The 25,700-nt window shown below is 46.1% G+C and overlaps 1 protein-coding gene across 2 annotated transcripts in view; it reads right to left on the bottom strand.

Annotated features, from left to right (window-relative positions):
• Window positions 1-25,700, bottom strand: part of LOC142583165 (homeobox protein Hox-A1-like) — a 193,011-nt gene that overhangs the window by 94,953 nt on the left and 72,358 nt on the right. Inside the window, exon 1 of one of the 2 annotated variants that reach the window (XM_075693517.1) lies at window positions 13,154-13,659. The exons of the other annotated variant lie outside the window; for it this stretch is intronic. The gene's annotated coding sequence lies outside the window, so the exon portion shown is untranslated. Of the gene's footprint in view, window positions 1-13,153; window positions 13,660-25,700 lie in introns of those variants that run through there. 2 annotated transcript variants of the gene reach the window in all.

The raw sequence follows: 25,700 nt of genomic DNA on the forward strand, positions 1-25,700 counted from the left end.
CAAAAGGCATATAGCGAAGACGCCCACGCTGTTTAATCACTGCCTGTACAGATGGTGTGCAGAGGCGTCTGACTCAGCAGAGAGCTTGTAATGTATTCGCGCGCCCCCGCGAAGTTTTTTCCTTGGAATTTAGCAACGCTGGGCTCCGCTGAGCTCATTCATTTTACAGGTGGGCAACCGATTTATTTTGGAAGTAACAAATATCGCGGCGCACCTGTCACGTCCAGCTGGAGATGCCAGAGTTTCTGCTTCAATTTCCGAGAAAAGCAAAGATGAGAAAGCAGATACTAAGCTCTGTTGAGACTGCAGAGAGTGCCACTTAGAAATGTAGGACGCGTCACGGATGATCCTAAATGTCGCTGTTCACTAAGCGGCTATAACGTATACCAAACGTACGTCAGTGGTAGTACACGTCTAAATTTTGAACGATTAACGTCAAACCGTAAACGCCAAGCAAACAGCGCGCTCCGGCGTAAATACGGTGGACATAGGTTTAAATTGCACATTTATAAAAAATATATCTGTGTAGATTTCGATGTAGTCATACTTTTGAATGAAAAGAAACAAAATGTTAACAATTTCTTCCGTTTTTTTTTTCCTTCTAAATTTTGCCCACCAAGAAATAACAGACGAAGGGCGGATGGCAATCCGGAATTCTGAACCCGAAAACAGTGCGGTTGTCGTTGCCAAGGTAAAATATGGGTCACAAGGGCTTTAAAAGGGCGGAATAAGGGAGAATTGGAGGACAGGGTAGGCAGGTCATCTGCATGCACGAGCGCGTGGCTTACTGTATATCCTGTATGTAGAGGAGAAGGGGTTAAGAGGTAACACTGAAGGAGACACTAACGCTTCGCGCACACTGGGCTGCCCATCATGCCTATATATATGCTACAATCCGTCGCTCAGGCCAGTATAGATTTCAGAAATGTTACTTGTGTGTGCTCCAATGTTGCACCCGTGTTACCACAGGAGAACAAAAGAACTGGTGCTGGTGTAGGGCAGCCATGATTAGCCACGATAGCTTCTGAGAATGTGGTTTGAGGTGGTGTTGCCCGACAAAGGTGTCAGATTTCGGATTCTACCAGAGACGCGGACTATGCTTCCGTTGAGGCTGCCCCCCTGGGCAATGTGAAAACGAAAACCTCAAATCCCTATTCAAATGGCCATCGTGGCGAAACTCATATGTGCCATACTGTTGTATTCAATCAGACTAAATAAATGTTCGATGGGAAAGCTACAATTTTGTATCGAGCGGTTACGTATTGACACGTCAGACTCGAACCCGTGCGTGACGAGTAATCATTCCTTAAAAGCTAATTTGTTGGCCCCTCTCGTATTGCTTGCGACTGCGTGGTGGGATCAGGTGGTCTTTAGTGATCGCATTTCTTACGCGAGTTGGGACGTACTCAGGTGGTACTATAGACACGTGCTTGCTTTGTAAACTCTCGTGAGTACGGGTACTTGTTTTGTATGTATTGGCGAGAATGACAGGCTAACGCAGATAAGCCCAGAAGCTTGAACTGCAGCGTGGACCGTACAGATGTACCAAGGAGTCAACCTGGTTTGCGTTGCTGAATTGTTACTCAAACATTTCCTGCTGTAGTGCCTTATTGGCGATGCAGGTAATAAATAAATAAATAAATAAATAAATAAATAAATAAATAAATAAATAAATAAATAAATAAATAAATAAATAAATACGCCTCGTCTCTGACTTTATCTCAACTTTTTTCTGTCTCTACATATTTTGCACTTGCTTCATTACTTGCTTTACTAAGGCGATGTGAACGTGGTAGGCTTGTCGAAATGCAGTCCCGTATCTACACGACGGAGCAGCACAGATAGACGCACCCGGGATTTTCACAACTGGGATTACACCTTTGCCAGACGGTAGAACGCCCCGCGGTATATTTATTCTCACCTTGGGCGTCTACGGAATCACAGGAGCATATTTCGGCATTTCACTGACCTTCGAGAATCCGTCTACCAAAGCTCCTACTTAAAAGTACACGTACTTGTCGAGTAATGAGACGCTGTCATTTGATCGCTTTCGTTCTGACACTTGAGCCGGCGTACTGTCAGCACTCCTGAGTCCAGTGTTGTGGTTTTAGAAGAAGTACGCCACAAGTGCGAGGCTATATTAGTTGACATTACTTATCTGTCGGTAAACCGCCGTAATTTGCAATGAAGTCGATCGTTGCGCGATTTTTTAAGGCGGGGATCTTTCTTGGTCTACTTTACTCGTGTGGTGGTTTCACGTGCGGCGTCCTAGCCCCATAAACTAAAGAGGGCAAGAACTGGAGTGGCGGAGAAGAAAGCAAAAGTGCGGGAGAAAGATAGAGGGTACTGACTGATCGACGCAGGCGACAAGCAAGCCGCGTGCGGCGTGACGTCCCAGAGATAACACGAGGCCAGTGCATCATCAGCGTGCGGGCGATGTAAGTAACCTGATGCCAGGAGTACCGTAGTGTAATGTCTGATTTCACCGTATTATCACTGTTATCCAGTTAAGGCTTAGCGCAAGACGCACTTATACAGTACATCTATTTTATTTAACGTTGTCGCCGGTTCTGTATCGAAAGAGCCCTCTCTAATCCGATACATGAGCTGGCATGGACATAGACAACAGGGTTACATAAGAAAGTTGTCACTGATAACAATCTGAGAATGATTTCTGCAGCATCTTTTTCAGCATTCTGTGTTCAGAGCTGAGTTGGAGCACTGAGAACGTCCGTTTCCAATTGAAGGCATGTATGTTTGTTCGGGAAATTTGCGGCGCTTCCTCGTAGTCTTACATAAAACGAAACACGTATACTATCGCGCTCAATACGATTTGCAACACGAGAGTACGTCTCTTAATTATGTATAGGCGCTGCCACCTTGTCATACAGTGCCCGTAGGGCTAGCATGGCAGTGCCTACACACACACACACAAACATGCGCACGAAAAATGGCTCAACGCAGTTTCGATTACGGTAGCACCTTGTTTACAAGAAAAATGATACGTCATTTTTATTACTGAGAGAAGTGATGGGGGGGAGGGATTGTGCCGTAGCGCAACTCTTATTGGGCGCTGCAGTACGAACGCGGCAGTAATATATTTCATTTTAATATGTTTCAATTCAGGTTTTCGGCGTGTCTGGTATACTCTCTGTGGAAATACTGAACACAAAGCCCACGCTATGCCGTAATCAACTGCGCTCCTTCGAGTACAGTGAAAGGTGAGGTACGTTAAGGAATTATTTTTTTTTTTTTGCAAGATGCACAGTGCGTGGAGTGGACCGACACCTCTGTGGAGAGTGACTAGAAACGACCTCAGCAACAAGCTGTGACGCAATATTACATATACTTTTTTTTTTAAGCGAATAGCTTTCTTTGCATCTTTGGCCCGTTTTCGTGGTTGGAAGGTGGTCGGCGGTCGGCGGTCGGCGCAGTGCTGCTTGGTGGTCGGTGGTCAGACTTCAAGTTCAAAGGCGCCGAGGGAAAGGGAACGTGCTCTCTCGCAACCGAGGTGAGGGGAGCGCCAGGAGGGAGGGGCCTGTCGCGCGCGAGTTTAGTGGAGAGCTCGGCGAAGAAAACGCTTGTTCGCTCGCTCTTTCGTTCGTTCTTTCGTTCCTTTCTTCGTTCGTTTGTTCGTTCGTTCGTTCGTTCGTTCGTTCGTTCGTTCGTTCGTTCATTCATTCATTCATTCATTCATTCATTCATTCATTCATTCATTCATTCGTTCGTTCGTTCGTTCGTTCGTTCGTTCGTTCGTTCGTTCTATTCGCTTACATTGACAATCATCGTCCATGGTTTCTGCAAAATTTTTTCTCACTATACAATTTTTTTAAATATCGCTTGCGACAGATAACGCAATTATATACATTGAGCTGGATTAGCGGACATTATACTTGCAAAAGGCGGACACTATAAAAAACAAGGAGGCAGACATTATACTTGCAAAATAATTGAATTGTATAATGGCATAATTAACGAAATGTAACTAATTCAATTTTCTGCTAATCATTTACGCATTTGAGCTCGTGAGTCCACAGTGCCTATCCGCTTGAAACGAATTCTCAGGATGACGCCATTTTCGTGATATTCATTACGCTGGCGTTCCAGTTACTTGTGTGCTTCAATACATGAAGCGGCACTTTGGTAAAGAAGTAAGCGGAACGAGGGAGCTTACTCATGGCAAATTTGAAGGCGCACATCTTGACGCTAGTGCCAACCTCAGAATTTGTTGCGATGAGATATGCCTTGAAATCTCAGCGGTTATGATTGGTAACTCGCAATATGTGTCATAAAGTAATAGATTCAAACATACTTATTGAAATTTTGTAGTTCATATTGCATTTCGATGTTTCGGTCAAGTAACGTTGGCTTCTTCGAGCAATCGAGCGCGACGACTGGAAATCTGCTATCCGCCACTGGAAACTAAAGAAAAAAAAAACCTGCATATTCTATAGAAAAACTTACATAATGAAAGATGTGACATAAAATTATTAAATTTGTTAGTCGAGCTTCATAGCCAATGGTGCACATGAAATTTCTTGAACAGAACTGCCGATACGATTAATAACATAGTGATAACTTCACTACTGACTATAACCTTTTCAAATACTGAATTAGAGGGGCATGTTGCACAACTGCAGAATTTAATTAAGCGGCCGCGTACTCGGACGATAACTATTTTTTTTCTGCTAGGATTATTAGGCCTAGAACTACTTCCGGAAAATACGGACTCCAGATGTGCTCTTCCTGTAATGTTCTATCTTACATCGCATTTTTTTCCCGCAGAATGAAAACATACAAACTTTCAGCAGCATATCTGAACACTTGATTCTCTGAATTCGTGCGAACCACCGAGTTTTGAAAGCAAACTGCTCTGCTTCGTATATTGTTTAAAGAATTGCACAGTTACGTGCCTCATCCCAAAGTCCTTAATTAACAAGTATCTGGTCTAGCGTTCGCGTTGGTTCTTAGATGAGCGAAATATTTTTACGTGTGCCAAATATTTGAGGTGCATCACTGAAAATCATTATTTTATCTGTAAGGACACGCTTTCGTTACAGGAACACCCGCTATATCTTTTCATTGTGTCCAGCCTACGCGAAAGGAGAAAAAAAAAAGAACGAAAGCCACGAAGTCAAGAATTCTCGCGGTTTCTGCCAGCAAAACAAGCAGACGAACACGTCGACTTTCTTCTGCGCAGGTGCTACCTCCGACCTTGCCGTGACAAAAAAATGTGTATTTAATGATTTCGAAGAACCAACGACGAAACCAAGGAAAATAATGCAGAACGGAAAAAGACATGTTACCCAAAATACAATCCCGATTCCGGGAATACTGAATTAATGCGCCGGATCGAGGAACGTCACCGTGGACAGAATGTGCGAGGAAATAAGCTGCCCTACAGTGCCGCAAAGTAAATACCTGCCACAGAACGCGGTTGACGGTTCTGAGAAGCGAGATTTCAAATGCAGCTATGCGTGGGGGCTCATCACTGCCTTAACATTCGTAACCTATGGCTTTCATTATTTCCTTCATTCCTTCTTTCCTTTATTTCCATTTCGTATACCTTGTTTGTTTCTCTCCTTCCTATCTATCCGCCGTGGTAGTACCATATATGGCAATGCGCTGCTGAGCCCGACGGCGTCGGTTCGAATCCCGCCAGCGGTGGCCGCATTTCAATGGGGGCGAAACGCAAAAACACCCATGGCACCATGCATAATGGCGCACGCTAAAGAACCCCAGGTGGTCGAAATGAATCCGTAGTCCCCCACTACGGCGTGCCTCATAATCGTATCGTGTTTAATTCGCACGTAAAACCCAAGAATTTAGTTTGTTCCGTACTTCCTGCCATCTTTCGTTTCTTTTTTCTTTCTTCCTTCGCTCTTGTTTTCCTTCCTAGTTTTTTTTTGCCTTCCCTTTTTTCTTAATTCCTTCTCTCTTTCATTCTTTCCCTACTACCTAACTTCCTTCCTTCCTTTCCCCTCATTTCTTCTTTTCTCCTTCCTTTCTACTTCCCTTGCTTCCCTCGTTCTTTCTTTCTTCCTTTCTTTCTTTTCTTCCTTCTTTCCTTATTTCCTTCCTTTCTTCCTCCAATCTCTAATCCTCGCCTTCTTTCTTTCTCTTCTCTTTGCCCACTTTTCTCTCTTTCTGCACTGGTAATCTCAACCGCTGTTGTGAAGAGCCTCTTGGCGAGTACGTTTCTATAAGACAGAGGCTGGTTAAAAATATTGCTACAAAGTGTACACTGTTCCCCTACGAGTGCCCGTGAGATCGTTTTAAGTTTCACGGACTTGTTGTACGTTTTGCCTGTTTATTATTGCAAGGTGCTCCATCTTTCTTTGTAGACGTGCAGAGCCATGTCCGATCAATCAATGATACATAAACCAACATAGATTCTCAATTATTTCTTGTCTTCTTGAGAAAGAACACAATCGGTATATATTAAGTATGGTGAATTCATCAACAAGCAACGCTTCAAGCTCGTAACGTGCAAGTTAATTGTATTGGACTCAGCACACGAAGAGAAAGAAGTGCTTAGCATATTCACGCCAGCTGCTATCTGGCCCTGATATTATAATTACTTGGATGATCGGTTTCGCAAAACGGAAGGAGCAGAACTGCATATAGAAGTGCTGCTGATTAATTACGTGTGCAACTTGTTCCACACTATGACAAACGCGCGCAATTCTACACGATATAAGGGCAAGTGACAATAACGTAGTCATTTCCGTACACCTAGGGACCTCCACTATTTCTTAAATAGCGATTCCTTCCAATTGCAAAAAAAAACTGTGTACGTAAGCCGGTCTAGCCCCGCAACGTTTACAAGAAGCGCGAAAATATAATGGAATTCACGTGATCACAATGGCGTCACTGGTACCACGTGTCCGAGCGCCAAATTCGAAAACTGACGTATACGGCCTTAATTGGCCTCATTAAGCACTTTTTCCTCTCTGAAGACACGCAAAATAAAACTTGAAAGTGCTATAAGTATTGAGATTGGTCGATGATTTCTATTTACAGTCGCCTTAACAGATAACCGCTCTTCTTTCGTACTGCCATTCATTTAAGCGAATTTCCTCCCAAAGTTTCCCGAAGCAACCGAGATTACACGCCAGGCGCTTGGAGGCGCATAAATTATCTCTCGCTATGTTTCGCTTTCGTCTCCACGAAGAGGCATGCAGTAGTTCGAAACGATTGCAAAACGTCCTTGCGTTCGCCTTCCATGCGTCCCGGATGACTCTATGCAGCATAAGGCTGCGTTCAGGGAAGTGGAAAGGGAAGCTCTAGAGTGCCGTCCCCCTATTTTCTCTATTCGAGCAAGTTCAGAAGAATGTACTTCCTTCTTGTTCCTCCAACGTCGTCCTTCATCATTTTTTTTTTCTTTTTAATATTTGTATACGTTTTACGCCCGCCTTTTCAATAGCGTTCTTGCACACGCAGAATGTCCTTCTCCATCGTCTCCCTGTCTTCATCGCTTCAGGTGCCGCGATTACTACGTCTGTGCTAGCCTGCTCGGCGCAACGTTGGAACAGCCGCTCTGTACCACGTGACTCCTCTTCGCGATTCCGCGCATACATGGCCGCACGCCTGTCTGGGGACGCGGGGCTCCGAGCGGATCGCGCGCGCTCGAACCCGCAGCTGCGTGGCGTCTATTGTTGCCTCGCACTGCTTGGAGTGGATACGCGCAGTTGGTGTTGCAATTGTATGCGCTGAGACGCGTTCGCTTATTTCTCTTCGCTGTTCTCACGCCGAAAGCCGACACAGCTGTGTTCCGCGTAGACGAAGGCAAAGTCAGTGGAAGGGAGGAAGCACAGAAGAAACCAACGCGAAACAAGAAAAGATGGGAAGAAAATAAGTGAAATTCGCGCCGGCAAATGTAACGTTTTGCCTTTCTTCGAGCTGGAACTCGTGTGTACCTTCAGGAAGACGATGGTGAAATCGTGAATAATAAGAAGGAAATGACGAGCAGAAGAAGGAAAGAACGAATGAAGTGGCAAGAACGAAGCAAAAAAGATAAATCGGGTGTAGAGAGAGAGAGGGGGGGGGTATCAAGTAGGATAGACAGATGTAATGCGTCTTTTCTGCACTGCAGAACACGCATGCATGTAGCGTACGCTCTTCTGCTCCTGCTAACGCACGACGAGGAGTCCATTTCGTTTTTCTCTGTCCCATCAGCTGGCCAGGTCGCATGGTGTCTGCACATATGTCTGCACGCTTGTCTCTAACATTTCTCTCATTTTCTTAAGGGCGCTAAAATGTATTTATCTCCCTTAACATTTGTGATCTAACATTTCCAACCGATCAAACTATAAGCTAACATGTCTTTTAAAGAGAACGGTTAGGTCAGTTTACACTGGTACAGCATTCTTCAAAACTTGCTTCGCTTTGGAGGAAGTGATGTACTGTTGGGTAAAAATAAAGGGCAAGCTATCATGCCTGAATTTCGCGTTCAAATTTCCGCGTTCATTGCGTCAATCGGTTTGACGTCGCGGATTTCACGTAACCGTCACCCATTTGGACAGTTCTTTTACAGCGGTAAGCATCTCTGAATTTTGCTTAATCTCCACTAAAATGTGATGCTCTTTCGCCATCGACAAACAAACAGCAACCCGCTTCCAACAGGCGCTGTCGAAATCCAGCGTAACGAGGAATTGTTGCGGTAATGTCAATGCGTCATCGCCAACGATATCTCTTCGAGTACTTTTCTGAAAAAGCTTTCTTTAACGATAACATCATGCTGCGTACCAATTCAGGATTATCCAAGAGTGTTAGGCAACATTCGTTGGAGATCGTGGGCATAGTTACTTGCAACGGAAGTCGCAGACTATAAATTGTCAGGGTCATATCCTGTTAAAGCAGCATCAAAGAAGAGACAATAAATAAATTTATACGGATAACTTATCGTTTCAAAACACCATTCTTGTTCAGTTGGCGGTAAACATTTTATCATTAGAAAAACCAAGGTCAACTTCTCCATTTTCTAAATTTCGCGCCGATGTGTTAGTGTGACGTCACGAGCTCCAATGTATTTCAAAGTACGACGACGACGAATTTATAGAAAGCTGCTTTAGACTGAGCCTTTGGTTCCTTTCGAATACAATGTAGTCCTCTTTTACGAAAAAAAAAAGAACAGTTAATACCTGACTAAACTCTGTCCAGCTTCAAGACGTCACAGCAAGCTAATGCGAGAGCTATCAATGTGTCGTTGTCTCAATTTGTATTTACACACACATACACACACACACACACACACACACACACACACACACACACACACACACACACACACACACACACACACACACACACACACACACACACACACACTTCGGATTTGTCAGTCGCTAACAGGTGCGCCGACTGACACAATTTAGGGAAAAATAAATGTAAGTATACATATATATATATATATATATATATATATATATATATATATATATATATATATAACCATTCATTAAACACACCCTTACGAGCACAATCGCGTAACCTTTTATTAGTAAACTAGGCTTCTGCAACAGCAATATATATAGGCGCTCTTATCGTGAGAGGAGTCCCGACACACACACAAACACACGCACACACATATAACGATGGTAGAGTATCGAACGCGTAATGCGAAGACGTGGGATCGTTCCCTGCCTGCGGCAAGTTGTTTTTCCATCCACTTTCATTCCCATTAATGTGTCATTTCTTAAAATTCAATTTGTAAGTACCGCAGGTGAGGAACGATCCCACGGCTTCGCAGTACGCGTTCGATGCTCTACACCATCGTTGTGTGTGTGCGTGCGTGCGTGCGTGTACGTGTGTGTGCGTGTGTGTGCGTGCGTGTACGTGTGTGTGTGTGTATGTGTGTGTGTGTGTGTGTGTGTGTGCGTGCGTGCGTGCGTGCGTGTGTGTGTGTGTGTGCGTGTGTGTGTGTGTGTGTGTGTGTGTGTGTGCGTGCGTGCGTGTGTGTGTGTGTGTGTGTGTGTGTGTGTGTGTGTGTGTGTGTGTGTGTGTGTGTGTGTGTGTGTGTGTGTGTGTGTGTGTGTGTGTGTGTGTGTCGTTGTGCCTAAGCTCTTCTCAGTATAAGAGCGGCTATATTGCGGCTGCAGAAGCGTAGTTCACTAATACAAGGTTACGCGATTGTGTCCTTACGGGTGCCTTTAATAAATGGTTCGGTTGATAGGGTAACATTTTGGAAGCCTTAGTTCTCTTTATTCTGCCTCTAAGGCTGCTTTGCTACATCTCTCTCTCTGTCTTTCTCTATCTTTGTCTCTCTCCCTGTGTCTTACGTTCAGGTGCCTGCACTACGGACATACACACTGTATAGGAGACGGAAGATGCCTTCTGATCTTTTCGTGTTTCTTCTTTTTTTCACATCTCATCTTGTTCGTCTGTTGCCATGTGCGAAGCGCTTCTTGCTGATGCATGTTTCGCCTTATTATCCGCGGCGGCCGCGAGGATGACTTTTTCTTCCTTTTTTTCTCTGTCTCTGGCGTCGCAAGAGCGTCTCTGGCGGGCCGGCAACACGCCGCAGTCTGTACTGGTGACATTTAACACCGTTTTTCTTTTCGGGTCGCATTCCTGCTGCGACGCTGTTGTCTGGCTCTTTTGCCGCGCTCTGTGCTCGGCTATGTGGCGCACCCGGCAGCGCTTAAAAGTCATAGTTGCAAGTGCGTTCTAATACCTACGTGCACCATCTTTTTTCTTTGCCCTTCTTCTTTTCATCTCCCTTCTTTCTTTGTCTTTGGCCTTCGCGCATGACTTGCTAGTTCGTTTACTGCGGCCGCGATGACTGAGCACATTCTGCACGGTATACGGGGTGCCTCGGAGCTAACCTTCTTTCTATCTATGTGGAAATAAATTTAGTTGCGAGTAAAAGTTACCAATAGCATGGTACTTCGAAATCAGTCAGTCGACTCGGATTATGAGAAACGTGATTAGTATGCCCGCCATCCCTGATAAAATGCCGGTACAGTATATCTTATCAGTTCGTTAGGTGGAATATATTGTCGGAATCCTCGATTATTGTGGTAGCTGAAGTTTGCGGCAGAGTCCGGGTCCTTTTAACGTAGTCAACGCCTCACTTTTTCTTTGTGTCAATTTTGCCCGCAATTGTTTTCATAGTTCTTACGCTGAATAGTATTCGAATTAATGCGATTATGTTATTTTTTTAAGCCGGAAAGCTGGCATATATGCCTCTATGGAAAGACGGAGCAATAGAAGAACGTAATACTTAAATCTCAGTTTTTAAATATAGTAACCAATAAAGGATATCTATATACGCATTGTAAGCACACCTATCAATTATATGTCTATGAATACAAAAGCATTTCCTTTACTTTGTCGCGGGGGGTACTCGCCGAATACAGTAATAAAATGTCCCATCAAACCTTGAAAGAATCATTTAACCCACTTCCTTTCTTTTTGCAGTCAGCACTGATTATAGTTTGGCACTAAGTCTGGCGTCACGGCACGTTTTCGGTGCAGGATCGACCTATAATTTTAACTAAAGGCTAACGACAGCCTACAATTAGTATTGCTTGGGGAAAATACTATTCATATCGATTAAGCCAAGTGAAATAATAAACGAACATTACCATGAGAGGCAGGAGTACACGTGCTCTAGCTTTCCCGTTTCACTCCATCACGGGAAAACAGCGCGACAAAACGAGACAGGAAACACGGACAGGACAGGCGCTGGCCTGTCCGTCTCTCCTGTCTCGTTTAATCGCGCCGTTTCCCGGTTATGAAGCCGTACCAACAAGCTCAAGTTCAGGCACGCATTTCGCTCCTTGCTAAGCCACTAATATTGCGTTCTTTAATCGGTCGCCACTGTGGAGCGGTTCGCATGCATGCAGTTTGTGCACTGCAATAGGATGCGCACGGTTTATCGTATAGTAAGCTGCGAAGCTGTATACGTGTAGTTCGCGTGCGATTTGCATACCGTGTATACCGTGTGCAGCAGCCTGCGGAGTTCTCTCATGCAAACCGTTCGTAACTACAATACTGCATGCTGTATACTTCGAAGCCCTATGTATACTGCACACAGGTCGCACGCTGCAGCACTGCATAGTCTATACTGTATGCGGTACACTGGGAAGTCGCATACCCTGTGCATGCCTGTATATCCTGCACTGCTGCATAAACTGTACTCCTGCACAACCTGCTTGGTGCGCGTACATGTATAGCTTTGTGTTTAGAAGGTTTCTGTGATGCCTCCTGTATGGGATACGGGTATGTTATCGTTTTTTTCTGTGAGAAAGCGATACCTGGGTGCACGTTTATCGGGCAGTATACATATGTGCACACAGTAGTGGTTGATGCCAATATGCGGCAGTCAATCAATCCCGATTTCAGGCGAGACGACAATGAATGCGTTTGTCACTGAGAAGCAGCCTTCGCGAGCACAGAAGCTCTAATTTTGCTGGCGGTTCGAATTGTCAAGTAGGTGCTCTGAAAAGACTACGCGTGAGACATGGGAACCTACTACTTGTATAGTTGTTGTTTCACTATAGGATATATATTCACCGTATAGTATACTCTTTTTTACAGCGGCCATCCTCGCTGTAGCGCATACTGAAGAATGCGAGGCAGAAACAAAATTACTAATGCAAAACGCTCCATTATGTCTACTTTCTATAAGCGCAGGTCTCAATTCACTGCATAAGAGATTCGTTCAATAGACCGTTCCGCAGTTTACATAATCAAGCGGCACACAGGCGGGCATATGATTTCAGGCCGGATAATGTATGGCCGGCCCGTACTGCCTCAGAGCAAAATATATTGCAAACAATTGCCATATTGAAGTCAAGTAACATAACTGATAACGGCCTTCCATCTCAATTGAATTAAAAGCCAACACAATGACGAAACAGACAAACGAGCGAGAATATATAAATATAACCGACCGTTTTACGTTTTACGCGGTGCAATGCCTTAACGCGGATGCCATATAGACAAATAAGAATGCATGCGAAGCTTCATTAATCTCACTTAAGTGCACAGACTACGAGTAATGTTTTCGCTCGCTCGCTGCGACCAACCCTGTAGTGTAAGAAAAATAAGAAAACCAAAAAAAAAAAAAGAAGGGGACATAACTGACGGGAGGAGATGGAAAGGAAGTCTCATTGCGCAAAACAAGACGCGACAGGTGGCCACTCACTGCTTTCGAGAAAAAACGTAAGTCCAGCCGCCGACAGCTCGGACCGTAGCTTCAGTTGGCGCGATCACCGTTTGCCGAGCAGTACTCCCTGCACCGCGTCGTGGTGGCTTCAATACCTCGCCGACAGGTTCCGATCGAGGCGCGTTCGGCAGTCGGGCGACGATGCCGGCGAGCGCGCCTTGCGACGCGTATCTATACGCCTCCGGTAGAGACCTCGGGGACCACTTGGATTCGCTGGTGCATCGAACAAGCGCGCACGCTCGCGCATGCGTATCAACGTTGCACTCGCAGACACGATACCACACAGACGAAGCCTCTGCTGAAACAGCAGCAGCAGCAGCCGGCTAACAGAGGCGTACGTGCACATGCGACGCGTCGTTTCGCCGCCACCGCTTTAATCCTCCGACGCAACACACACGCGCGCGCAGAGCGCGGTAGCGCGACCGACTCGATACGGCGGTATACGCGTAGCGCGGCGTCGGCGTGACGTAATGTGTAGGGAGTGCCTCGGAAGTCACCGGATCAACTCTAGTCTCTCGCGGCGGCGGCGGCGGCGGCAGCAGCGACCGCGCGCTCGCAGGAGCCGCTCCCGCACGGATGCGATGTCGTCGAGACATCTGTCTGTCGCTCTGTTCCCATTGTCATCGCGCGGCTGCCGCCGCCACCTCCGCCGCCGCTGCTGTTGCACCTGCGGAACAAGTGTGTTGGGCGCGGGCGGTTTACATACGTTCTCGACGCGGAGCGCGCGCCAGAGAACTAGACGGAGGAAGGTGAAGCGACGACGCATTCCGTATACCCGGCTAAACGCGCTTGTCTATAGATGCATACGCGCGCGCAATATGAGGTGAAATGTGAAGCGCTGCTGAGGTTGCGATTGTCTCCCTGTATATGTTCGTGCACATTGTCAGCATTTCAGCCGCCGAAGCAGAGCGCGTGGATTTGGCGTTTAGCTGCTACGCAGCTCGAGGTTGTGGGTTGAGTACCGGCCGCTGCGGCCGCATTTCGATGGCGGCGAAAGGCAAGAACGCTCACGTATACTTTGATTTAGGTGACCATTGAAGTACCACAACTGGTCAAAATTAATCCGCAGCCACCCACCTATATGGCGTGACTCATAATCATGTGGCAAAACCCAAACATATAATACGTATTTTTCTGGTGAAAATTTCGCCCTCGTCATCTTTAAAGCATAAGATTTGTTCTTTCTTGGCGTGCGATATATATATGATCAGTTTCATGTTGAATATTTTCCTTCCCAGAACAGAGGCGCGATCAGAAGCACTAGTGTGTCGTTATATATATATAACGACACACTAGTGCTTCTGATCGCGCCTTTGTTCTGGGAAGGAAAATATTCAATATGAAACTGATCATGCAGCGTCAGCTGAATAGTATCTCTAAAGCAGACAGTCCTCATAATGGAATAACGCATTGTATTGAACGAATTCCTTGATTTACTTTGTCTTCAATTTAATCGCCGGGCGTGTGCCCATCGATGACCAATCCTCCAGAATGGACATATGTGCCACTTTCTCAAGAGAAGAGAAAAAAGGGGATTAACCGAGAGGCCCGATTTTTATTAGTCATACCATAAGAAGCCAACAAACACTGACACCAAGGACAATATAGGGGAAATTACTTGTGCTTAACAAATGCAATAAAAAAACGATAAATTAATGGAAATGAAAGTGGATGAAAAAACAACTCGCCGCAGGTGGGAAACGATCCCACAACCTTCGTACTTTCTCAACAGAGGTACGCAATCCTTAAGTGTAGCTAGATATATGTCGCACTTCTGTGTGCGTAAATACGTGATCACCATTATTGCCTTAACAATCGCACCCCACATGGGCTTTGTCCTCGTCATATCCTAGGAGAGGAACGTCTATTTAAATATATAGGCACATTTTCAGGAGGCCTCTCTAGCTCCAGTTGTTTTTATGCGGGTATGTCATATAAGAATATATTTGTGGCATGAATAACTAAATCCGCGTGATCTAGTGGCTAACATGCTCGGCTTACACGCAGCCGATAGAATAAGAAATTCTAAGGCGAGGCAGATTTCTTTTTTTTTAGGCTAATATTATGCGGCTCTTATATCGGTAACCTTCAAGGCTTTAGATCAATTCAAAGCAGTGGTAGAGCCCGTTGCTACTTTAAATAGTAAGGAAGACGAAGACGTTCACGAATGCCAGCTGCCAAGCAGGCGTAAACGAGCGATTTGAGTTCCGGGTTTAGTTGTGTTTCTGCATGGCCATCGCTTCCATTCCTTTTCGCAAGTTTACACACCAGCGGATTCTGTAAGCGACCAGCTGCTCCCATGATGCTTGGTAATCTCGGAACACTCTTACTGTTCATAGGTGTGTCATGATCTTGATCAACATAACTTAGTATGCCTTTACATGCAGTATTCAGATATAAAGGAATGAGAAAAAGAAAGCACGCCACAAAATGAGAAGCGTTCACGCTCTTCACTTCACCGCAAGAAAAGAAGTCGAAGGCTTCCATACAACTCAATCTTGCGGACTGCAAATCTGGTTTTCTCCACTCGTACTTTCTTAGACATTGGCTCACCAGCAGACGTGTGGTCTTGCGGCGAATAATAATCGTATATACGTTTTCAGTAAGCGACAGAGTCTCACAATATCGCCAAAGGGCTCTTTGTAACTGCCGGTGTCAGGGATATATATATATATATATATATATATATATATATATATATATATATATATATATATATATATATATAATGTTTTCGCGGAGGGTGCTTCTAGTCAGACAGAAAGCTCCGTGGAAGCTCCGGGCGTTTTTCAGGAGGTCGCCGTTTATATTCTTCAGGCAAACAATATCAGTGACGAGTGAAGCAAAATTCTTACTTCTCGCCAGGGTGCGGTCACTCTGAAATGCAACAAAACTGCGACTCGCCAACGCGCTTGAAAAGCGGGGGAAAAAAAATAAAATAAACACAAATGAAAGGCAGGCAGGTTAACCAGGACTGAAACCGTTTGGCTACCCTGCACTTGGGAAAGAAGAAAAGGGAGAGAAATATTTAAGAGAGAGAGAGAGAGAGAGAGAGAACATAAACTATATTGATGCCACCGAGACGTAGCGAAAATTGCTGGCTCTGATGTGCATCACAGACGCTCGCACTCTTCGGTTATCTTCAGTAATCGCAGCGGCGCTTTTGTGTGTCTTAAATTTAAAATTAAATTCCACCCAATTTAACCCGCCTGGAGACCTTTACCGTTCGCTTAAGTCCGTAGCTGCACGAGCACTTTTGCATACCGCGCCCATCGAAACGCGGCCGCTGCGGCAACGATTAAACCCGCGTTCTCGAGCCCAGCATTGCGACGCCATGCACAGCCACTTTAGAAGCTAGTTATACACCGTGGCCATAGTTCTTGCGGCCTTCTGCAGCTGCGACAACACGCCAAGAAACACCCGAGTTATACTATAGGCGCGTTTGCGAGCGAGCAGCGTTGCCAATTTCTCCTGCTACAGCGAGACAGAATCCAGCCGACTGGCTCCGCGAAACGCAAACGAGAGGTGGGCAAAAAAACAGGGAGATGGGTGTATACATGCTTTCCAGACGCTCAACGTTTCCCTGCTAGAAAGGGGTGTTTTCTTGCCTGTATATTATTTCTTTTTTCTGTGCTTAGTGTATACTGTAGACTGTGCACCCTCCCCTATATGTGCGTTCATTTATGCGTTATACACGGTTTGCAAGCTTGCATGCAGAGATGTGCAGCGGAGGGCGGAGTGAGATTTAGCGGCGCTGACAGGGCTTCTCTCTGCGAAACTAAACAGGACTGCAGAAAATGTTGAGCGACCTCAGCGGGGGCTTGGATGTTCCCGGTTTACAACGTCTGGCTGAGGTATCGTCTCAACAGGAAGTTGTCCCTGCGCAAAACGTGCCGAAATAGCCGTCCCGGAGATTGGTGCGCGCGTGCTGGTGAAAAACGTGTTCACCGAAACAAGTGGAACCACTCCTTCCCTCACTCCTCCCCCCCCCCCCGCCCCCAACACTTAATTCAGAATGAGTCTTGGCGGTGTGCACGAGATGACATTCGTAAGCTTCTTTCTCGTATATAGTTTATATAGCTTAGAGTTAATTAAATGTAAAGCGTTGCTGGTGGTTGATGAATTATACCACCTCAACGAGAGCTATGGAGATTGGCGGAATTTTTGCATAAGTAAACGGTTGGCATGAAGGCGTGCATACCAGCGCTTGCTAGAGGCGAATTAAGATGACATCTTTAATGTTTATTTTTCTTTACCATCCCCCTATGAATATAGGCAGAACCGGCTATCTGAAGGCCCCGGCCAACAATGACGAAATGTACGTATCAGACCACTTCTTCTTCGAAATGTGATGCACTAAAATACTCTATTTTGTTTTACGGTCGAGTTACAGAGTGAATGTACTTCAAAGTGATGTTCGGTGCCCCGAATCTGGGGATTCCTTTGTATCGGTACTCGAACTGGGTCGCGAGTTGTTTCCACGCAGACTGCATGTATGCGTTGCCATTATCGCGACGCTGGTATCTTTAGTTACGTTAACATTTAATAGATGACGCGCTTTCGTTGAACTATATGTTCAACGAAACATAATGAAACATAACAAATATAGTCACAAGAGTTGGGGAAGAACTTGGCACATGGCCAAGCAAAGAGTGGGAATATAGTGAGCTTCCAAGTGTGCTAACGACAGAAATACGAAAAGAGAAGCAACATGTTCATTGGAAAGGAAAAAAGAAACCGGAAAGCTCGTGGAACAGGGAGATATGAGAAGCGATCGCTGAGGGACAGAAAGCATCGCGAGAGCACAGGCAGGCAAAAAAAGCGCAGTTACCGCAGGATGAAGTGGCCAGAACATGGTAAATATATGGGGGAAAAAAATATATGGTTCAAATACTGGTTCAAGCAAAGATAAAAGGTGAAACTAAACGTTCGTTGTCAGAAATACGTGAGAAAAAGAAGGTCGCACCTAGAAAATTTTGTAACCAGTGACAGTGACAAGACACATCAAATTATTAGGCAGGAAGTCTGGAACAACACAACAACATATCCTAGACGAAGATGGAAACAAACTGGAAGGGAACGCGAAGGGAAGGGAACGGTTTGTTACTATATCTTATCCTGCAGAAATGTTCATTATTTTTCCCTATTCTTTATGTAGCGCCCCTGATAAAGAAGCCTTCGAGGAAACGAACTGGCCCGACCTGACGTGAACGTACGGACTATAGCGTAACGTATTGCCTGTAATGATATGCTGTGCCAAACACGTGAACTACGATGAACAATCTGACCTATAGTCGCGAATCTTGTATATAGAAAGTGAACATAGCATTTTCTCACCTCTTACTCTGTCCTTGTTACGTATCCAGTTCCCCTTTAGTGTTAAACCTGCCCCTCTTCTCTGGGCGCGTTTCAGGAGTCAGCCATTCGAACTAGACAGTTAATGCGGCCAGCCTCAATTTCCTTCCTTCCAATTCCTGACGCTTTGTCTTATAAACAACGTCTTGTCAATATTGTACGGTGCAGAGTTTGCACGGAATGAACCTCGACGAGCGATGCATATATATAGGCTCACTCAGTCGATTTAGCGGGGTATAAACTCGACGATAGCCCCGACAAATGAAAACTTCATTTATTTCGATTGTGTCACAACGTACAATATAGAAGGGTCTTGAACAAAAGTGAGCTGTGGAGTTCAACTGCCGTGGTTTGGAGCCCCTTCAACAAAGCAGTACCGGAGGTACAGGATTCACCTTCCTACATTTATCGAGCATGCACTACTGACAATAATAAACAGTGTAGCAAGTTAACAAAACAAAATGAACATGAAAGAAACAGAAAAGGGGTAGAGAGAGAGCCAGAGAGAGAGAAAGAGAAGCGAAGAGGGAAAGATATGGAGGTTAACCAAGGAGAGTGGTGTATATAGTATATAAAGGGGCGTTTATGCAGTTGTACACACGAATGTTCGACACTTAATGTGAAGACAATACTGCGGTGTGCACTAGCTCTGCCCGGCAGCTCGTCTATCTTATCCGGTTAACCTCCCTGCCTTTCCCATTCCTTTCTCTCTCTCTCTCTCTCTCTCTCTCTCTCTCTCTCTCTCTCTCTCTATGAGGGAAGGACCGCGCTGAATGTTCGTTGCCTTACGGACGATTGATGAGGTCGGTTTGTCAAGAAAACCGTGATGTGATGGAGAACGGCAGCATAAAATGTTACTCCGTCTTCGCGCGTGTTTCATTGACAGACTTAGCCGCTCAGGTCCCACTTCTACACCACGCTATTTCATGATGCTGCTGGCTGAAGCTGGCGTCTGAAACACTATAACACAACGACGAGTCTGATCCTGCAAGCCTGTTTATCACTCACTGGACTCCGAAGCTGCCAAAGCAATATATAGGTGGTTCCGGTTGAACAAGGCAAAGCTCTACAAGACGTCGGAGAGAAATTGGAGCCGGAGCCGTATGAGCAATGCGCGTTCGATCACGACGCGCGTCTAACGACCTCAGGTGTCGCAATGAAGGTCACTGTACCTGGGCGCTTCATCCACAAGAAGTATGTATGTATACAGCTAAATTACTTCTGTCTTTGCACCGCATTAAGTTGTAGAAAGATATCTGCGGTATGTGTTCTGTGCTCTGTGGTGTGTGTTTCTCTTCTGCGTGTCTCGTGAAAATGTTGCGCAATCCAACCTCTAATTCGCTATACCAACACGCCCAGTCGTCAACCTTGGCAAGTAAAAAGATCCCTGCATATGTTTTCGTGAAGGATACATTGATACCCTATGCACCACGCGATTGGTCGCGCGGCGCATTTTCGCATATCGCGGGGTTTTCTTTTTTTTTTCGGACCTGGAAAAAAAACTCTTATGTGGCATGCACGTATTGAGGAACAGAAAGCTAGATTGGGAATCTTTCAGCGTGGTCTACAATTTTCTCTGACACTTTTGCTCTGAATATAATATTTTAGCAGTTGATTAGTCAATAATAACTAATTATGTAATTATGCGAAATATTAAAAGAAATAGTCTGACTTGCTCCAATCGAAAGCAAACAGCATTACCTTGATTCTATCCAGCTACGTGGCGCTTGCATATCCTTTTTTTTCTTCTTAGTTTTGGCACCAGTTACAACGTGGTTTGTATTCCAAACCTTGACCTGTGCTCACAAACTATGATGCGCAAATATGATTAAGAATGTTGGGGACTGGCCAAAAGTTATTGCGCATATATCCATGGCACCCGCCGAATATTTTCTTGCTGACTAAAAGCTTCGCGAGCTCAGTCACGTTTCTGTGACGTCGTTCGCAGGAACTGTGCTCACACTAAACGTCATCCGAGAAATCGAACTTTTCCTTAAACTAAGATTGTTCCTTCTCTCTCCTGCAAGATCTGCCGGTGTAGCGAAGTAAACGCTGTCGAATGGTAACGCGACGAAAAGCCAAACGCGATCAAGTACGTTGTATCACTCCGTGTTGGCACGTCTAAATTTGGACGAGCCAGAAACGTGTTTAACGCGTGAGAGAGAGAGAGAGAGAGAGAGAGAGAGAGAGAGAGAGAGAGAGAGAGAGAGAGAGAGAGTGGTGGCATGCTCGCACCTCCGCTGCCGCTTAACCGTTCTTCTACGGGCTACTTACTTTCCTTCCTTCAGGAGCACCATTTAATAGGAATTCGAAAACAACGAGATTGGGCTCGTCTCCTCTCCCATCTACACTTTCGTCCCTCCTCGCGAGGCTTGCGATAAACCGGACTCGCAAACGCAAACGTGCCTCCAATCTCTGCCCGCCGCGAAGCGACGCAAGAAAAAAAAAGTATAGCAAAGACAGCCGCAAAAGTCGGGTGCTGTTTTTGCTTTTTCTTCCCCTGTCCCCCCCCCCCCACTTTTTTTTTTTATTATTGCCTAACGCCGCGGCGCCTGTCGTTGTTGGGGCGTTCGCGCCTCTGGGACGGGCCTGTGGCGGCGGCACCGTCTACACTCGCGCATTCTCATTATATACCCTCTCCTTCTCTGTCTCTCGCTGCCGCCGGCATCTACGCTGCTGCTGCTGCTGCTGCGAGACGTGCAAGCGCTTGCGCGGGGCAGCTCCCGCATCTGCATACGCAACCCTCTCCTCTCTTCGCGATGGCGACGCCTTCCCCGTTCCTTCAAGCTGGCTGCCGCCGCTGCAAACGCTTCTGCGCGTGTTGCTCCCCCTCCCCCCTTTCATTTGTTTTGTTTTTTTGCGCACCCCGAGAGAAATCGATGATTCCATTTTCGGGACGCCGTCGCCGCCGGTATAGTGCAGTGGCGGCGGGGACTGCGCTACGCTGTTCCCCCTCTCCCTACAGCCGCAGCCTCGGTCTCGCCCCTTCTCGGGGTGGTTTCGGGAACACTTGCCCGGGCAATGAAGGGAGGCTGCCGCCGTGCAACCGTGGGAGAGGGTGAAACCTCGTTTGAATTTCAACACCACGAGATTGGAGCGGCGGCGGCGGCGGCGGCCGCAGTAGCGACGAGCTGTCTTGTTAGGATAAAGCGCTCCAGAAGCCCATCCAGATCTCTCCCCACTGCATCCCCTCCACCCCCACCCCCCCTGTTCCACGCTGTCTTCGTTTCCTCCGTTCCCCTTCTACGGCGCCCGAAGTTATCCTCTCCTGTGCCTCGCGAAAGAAAGAAATTGCGCGCTTCGCCCGCGCGCGCGTGTGTGCGTGCGTGTGTTCGCGTTGCAGCTCAAGCGTGAGCCGCGGTATAATGCCGCGCACGGCCGGAACGCCTCTGGCGTAATGGGCACGTCCCCTCCGCGTTCGTCGGGCGCGGGGTGCGCGCGCCAGGCTTGGATCCGCGACCATGCGAGCGCGCCAGCGCTCTCGACTCGTCCATGGCGGCTGCGGCGACGAGAGAGCACTTTGCGCGAGCCGGCAGCGCTGCCCAACCCTCGCCAAGGGAGAAAAAAACAAGCGTGTTTGTGTGTTTGGCATACGAGCGCGCGGCTTCCGCGGCCCGCTCAGAGCCCGCGGACCGGCGTTACATAAAACTGGCCCACCGGAGCTTTCGATGGATTGCGGGGATTTATGCGGATGTCCTTCGTGGCAGTATGATTAATGACGGTCAAATCTCCCTCTCGCTCTCTCTTTTGATCAAAAAAAGAAAAAAGGAGAAAGAAAGGGGAAGAAGGCAAACTGGTCCCCCTTGTGGCTCGCGTCTTGGGCACCGCCTGGGCTGACTGCCAGGCGCCGCTGCTTGTTTGTTGCGCGACACAGAGGCCAAGGCTGCGCGAAGCGCAGCTCCTCCGGCGTGGCGAACGCGGACGATAGCAGAAGACCAAGTGCCCGGAAGCTCTGCGAACGACGTGCTCGCATTGTGTTCTTGGCCCGGAGATATCATGCGGTTTGCTTGTAATTTCGTTTATTGAAAAGGTGTATAGTGGCGTGGACGGCCGCCTCAATCTCATGGTCAGATGACCTATCGTTGAGAGCTGGTTGCAACTGGCGCAAACTTGTCTCGTATACACTCGCGTTCACAAGCACGTGCCCACATGCCATGCGTCATGCTCGGACTCCCATTATGACGTGTGTGTGTGTGTGTGTGTGTGTGTGTGTGTGTGTGTGTGTGTGTGTGTGTGTAACTTTTGCGACAGGCCTTCGTATACGCTTAGCAAACACGTTTGTGCGGTCTTATGTGTATGTATAAGGCACGCAAGGCTACCGCAAGGCAATGTAGATTGAAAGAAGGCTTTACCGATAGCTATAATGGCATACGGAAATGTTCAAATAAAATCGCACCCACAAAGAGGAGAAGTCGCGTTTTTCTCACGCGACTAGCTACGCGTGCACAAACTCGCGTAGTATCTAGGTTGATTTCTCCGTAGTCTTGTACCTCTGGGCGCCTCCTCTCCTCCGCGCTATATCAGTGGAGGCCGTTGCAGCCAATGGCTGGCTGCTGTGGACGTAGGGACAGTACTCTTAGGTCACGTGGCCTTCATGTTTTTGACATTGATCTGCTTTTCTCCACCGCGCATACTTTCTCAGTACAACCGCTACAGTGGTGGTTTCATTCAACATTCACATACCGGGTGTCACAGCGAACACTATCAAATATGTTTAAAACTTGCTTGTGGCAGATAGCTCAATTTTAGTCTGTAAGCTGCTCTTCTCGAAGAGGCGGACATTATTTGCACAGGCAATTGAAATGGATAATAGATTAATTAACAAAGATTCAATGATCAAGTTTTTACCTAATTACCTTGTGGCACATATTCCGATTCACAAATTCTTGCCAGTAAGTTCCCAAGATGGATCTACTTGGAACGAATTTTCAGGAAGACACCAGTTTCACGATACTGATTCCCGAAGTTTGCGGAGAAATGCAATGGCGTTGCAGTTAATTTTGTGCATCAATGCACAAAACGACGTTTTGCTAAGAAAGTAAGTGGAACGACAGCTAATTTTTTTACCGCAAGGTTGACGGGCATATCTCGTAAATGGTGTCATCTACACAACTCTTTTCAAGTGCGTGTGCCTTGCAGTATCAGCCCCTGGAATTTGTAAATTGCAATATGTGCCATAGGGTAATTAGGTAAAAACTGATTTAGTGAAATGTTATTTAGTTGACTGTATATTTCAATTTTTTTGTGGAAGTAAATGTCTGCGTCTTCGAGTAGAAAAGCTCATTGACTAGAACTCTGCCAACAGGTACAGGCAATTATTCAAAAACTTCGAAAGCATTCGCTGCAGCGCCTTGTATATATATATATACAGGGTGTCCCAGCTACTATGCACCAAGATTTAAAAATATGCAAATGCCAAGTCTCTCGAGCGGCCAGTCGCACGGAGATTTTACGTGTACATTTTCGGGCTTCTTTCACGCTCGGAAAAACACTTTTATGTAGCACGTATCGAGTAACAAAGAGCTGTATCGGGAGTTTTTCATGTTGCTTTACAATTTTCTCATTGACATCTTTCATCTGATTATAGTATTTGAGAAGTTGATTAATTAATCAAGACTAATTATCTAAATAGGCGGAATGAAAAAAATAACCTGGGTATCTCCAAGTGACTGCAAACAACATTACATTGGTTCTGTCCACCTACGTGGCATTTGCGTATTTTTAATGTTTGCCTCAAGTTACGTGGGACACCCTGTGTATACCGGACAGTGCCCCTAATTGCGGAGATATATTATTCAAGTCCGAACCTTGTCGAAAGCAAAGCAAAATCACTTAACTCGAACCTGGACAACGGGCATTTCCGGGCTGGTTCCGTGGTCTGTATATATCGCGTTCTCTGATCATCGAATGCGGAACCATCATTCTGCCAGCTTATTTTTGCGTGCTTTGTTGAACAACAATGATCATGCTGAAAGAGCGCTACCTGAGGTTTTCGTCGTGATGTTCACTCAAAATCACGAGAAAGAAATCAAAATGAGTTGATGCGACGTCAAATTATTTCTTTTTTACCCCGAACCCCTTAACTTACTGCTATAAATATAATATCAAAGACTAATGCAATGAAATGACGTTCGGAATTTCTTAAACATTACACTTGCGTGGACGGAAACACCGCGAACGTAACTGCAGAGCCATTAGTGCTGTGAAAAGCGCTGTTTGTACCGTATTACCGCTTTAGACGCTATAAAGCTTAAGATTTGCTAAGGTCATTGTTTCTTTTGAATACTGTTTCTTCTTTCCTTACTTTAATTCTATTTCAATGTAGCATTTCTTTGCCTGTATTCCGGGGTTTGGCGTTCGTCCTCGTTTCCCCGCCGGATATATTTGTGGATATATATAAGACAACTTAGGCTACTGATTAGGAGCTGTACGTACGTGCCCGTTCTTCACGAATCCCCCAGTATTTATGGGCCCTGCCACGTAAGAGATATGAGGCCTAAACTGTATTTAGATATGTGTCGTACTTCTCTGTGCACACAACTCTAATCCCCATTCTTCCTTCAAGAAGCATCGTACATAGCATTCGTCCTCGTGACAGCTAACAGCTACAGGCGACGAAGCCTGAGCTCGAGTCATCTGCTGTATACTGCTGCAACCTCGCCAACGCAAACAAGCTTAACGCCTTTTAGTTTCGAACTTTGAAGCATAATGTAACCGCGCAAACGACAACGGATGAAGAAAGAAACACACTGGACAAGCGCTTGTCCAGTGTGTTTCGTTTTTCTTCCGTTGCCGTTTGCGCGGTTACATTAGGCATTCAAATATCGACCACCAACTAGCCCGTCTTTCTCAGTTAGTTTTGAACATTGCGTTAGATCTGCCGGGTTATCGTTTATTTATTTTTTTCTCCTTTCTTTGACTGTTCTATATGTTGTTGGGGGCTCTGACGACCCTGGTCGCAGACCAAGCCACAATACTGAAGGCGCCATGGACAACCTGCAGAAGGAAACGAGTTGGCGCGAGTCGCAAATTTACGACACCTCGCTCTGCGCTTGACTTCGCCTCGATGCAAATCCGCGGCTAAGTGACGAACGAGCGAGCTCTAACCAGCAGTCGGATGAGAAAGGCGGCTGAAATCAGGCACGGTGATATCGGTGCCAAACCGCGACTC

This window comes from Dermacentor variabilis, chromosome 5 (assembly GCF_050947875.1).
Source record: "Dermacentor variabilis isolate Ectoservices chromosome 5, ASM5094787v1, whole genome shotgun sequence".
NCBI classification, from domain to species: domain Eukaryota; kingdom Metazoa; phylum Arthropoda; class Arachnida; order Ixodida; family Ixodidae; genus Dermacentor; species Dermacentor variabilis.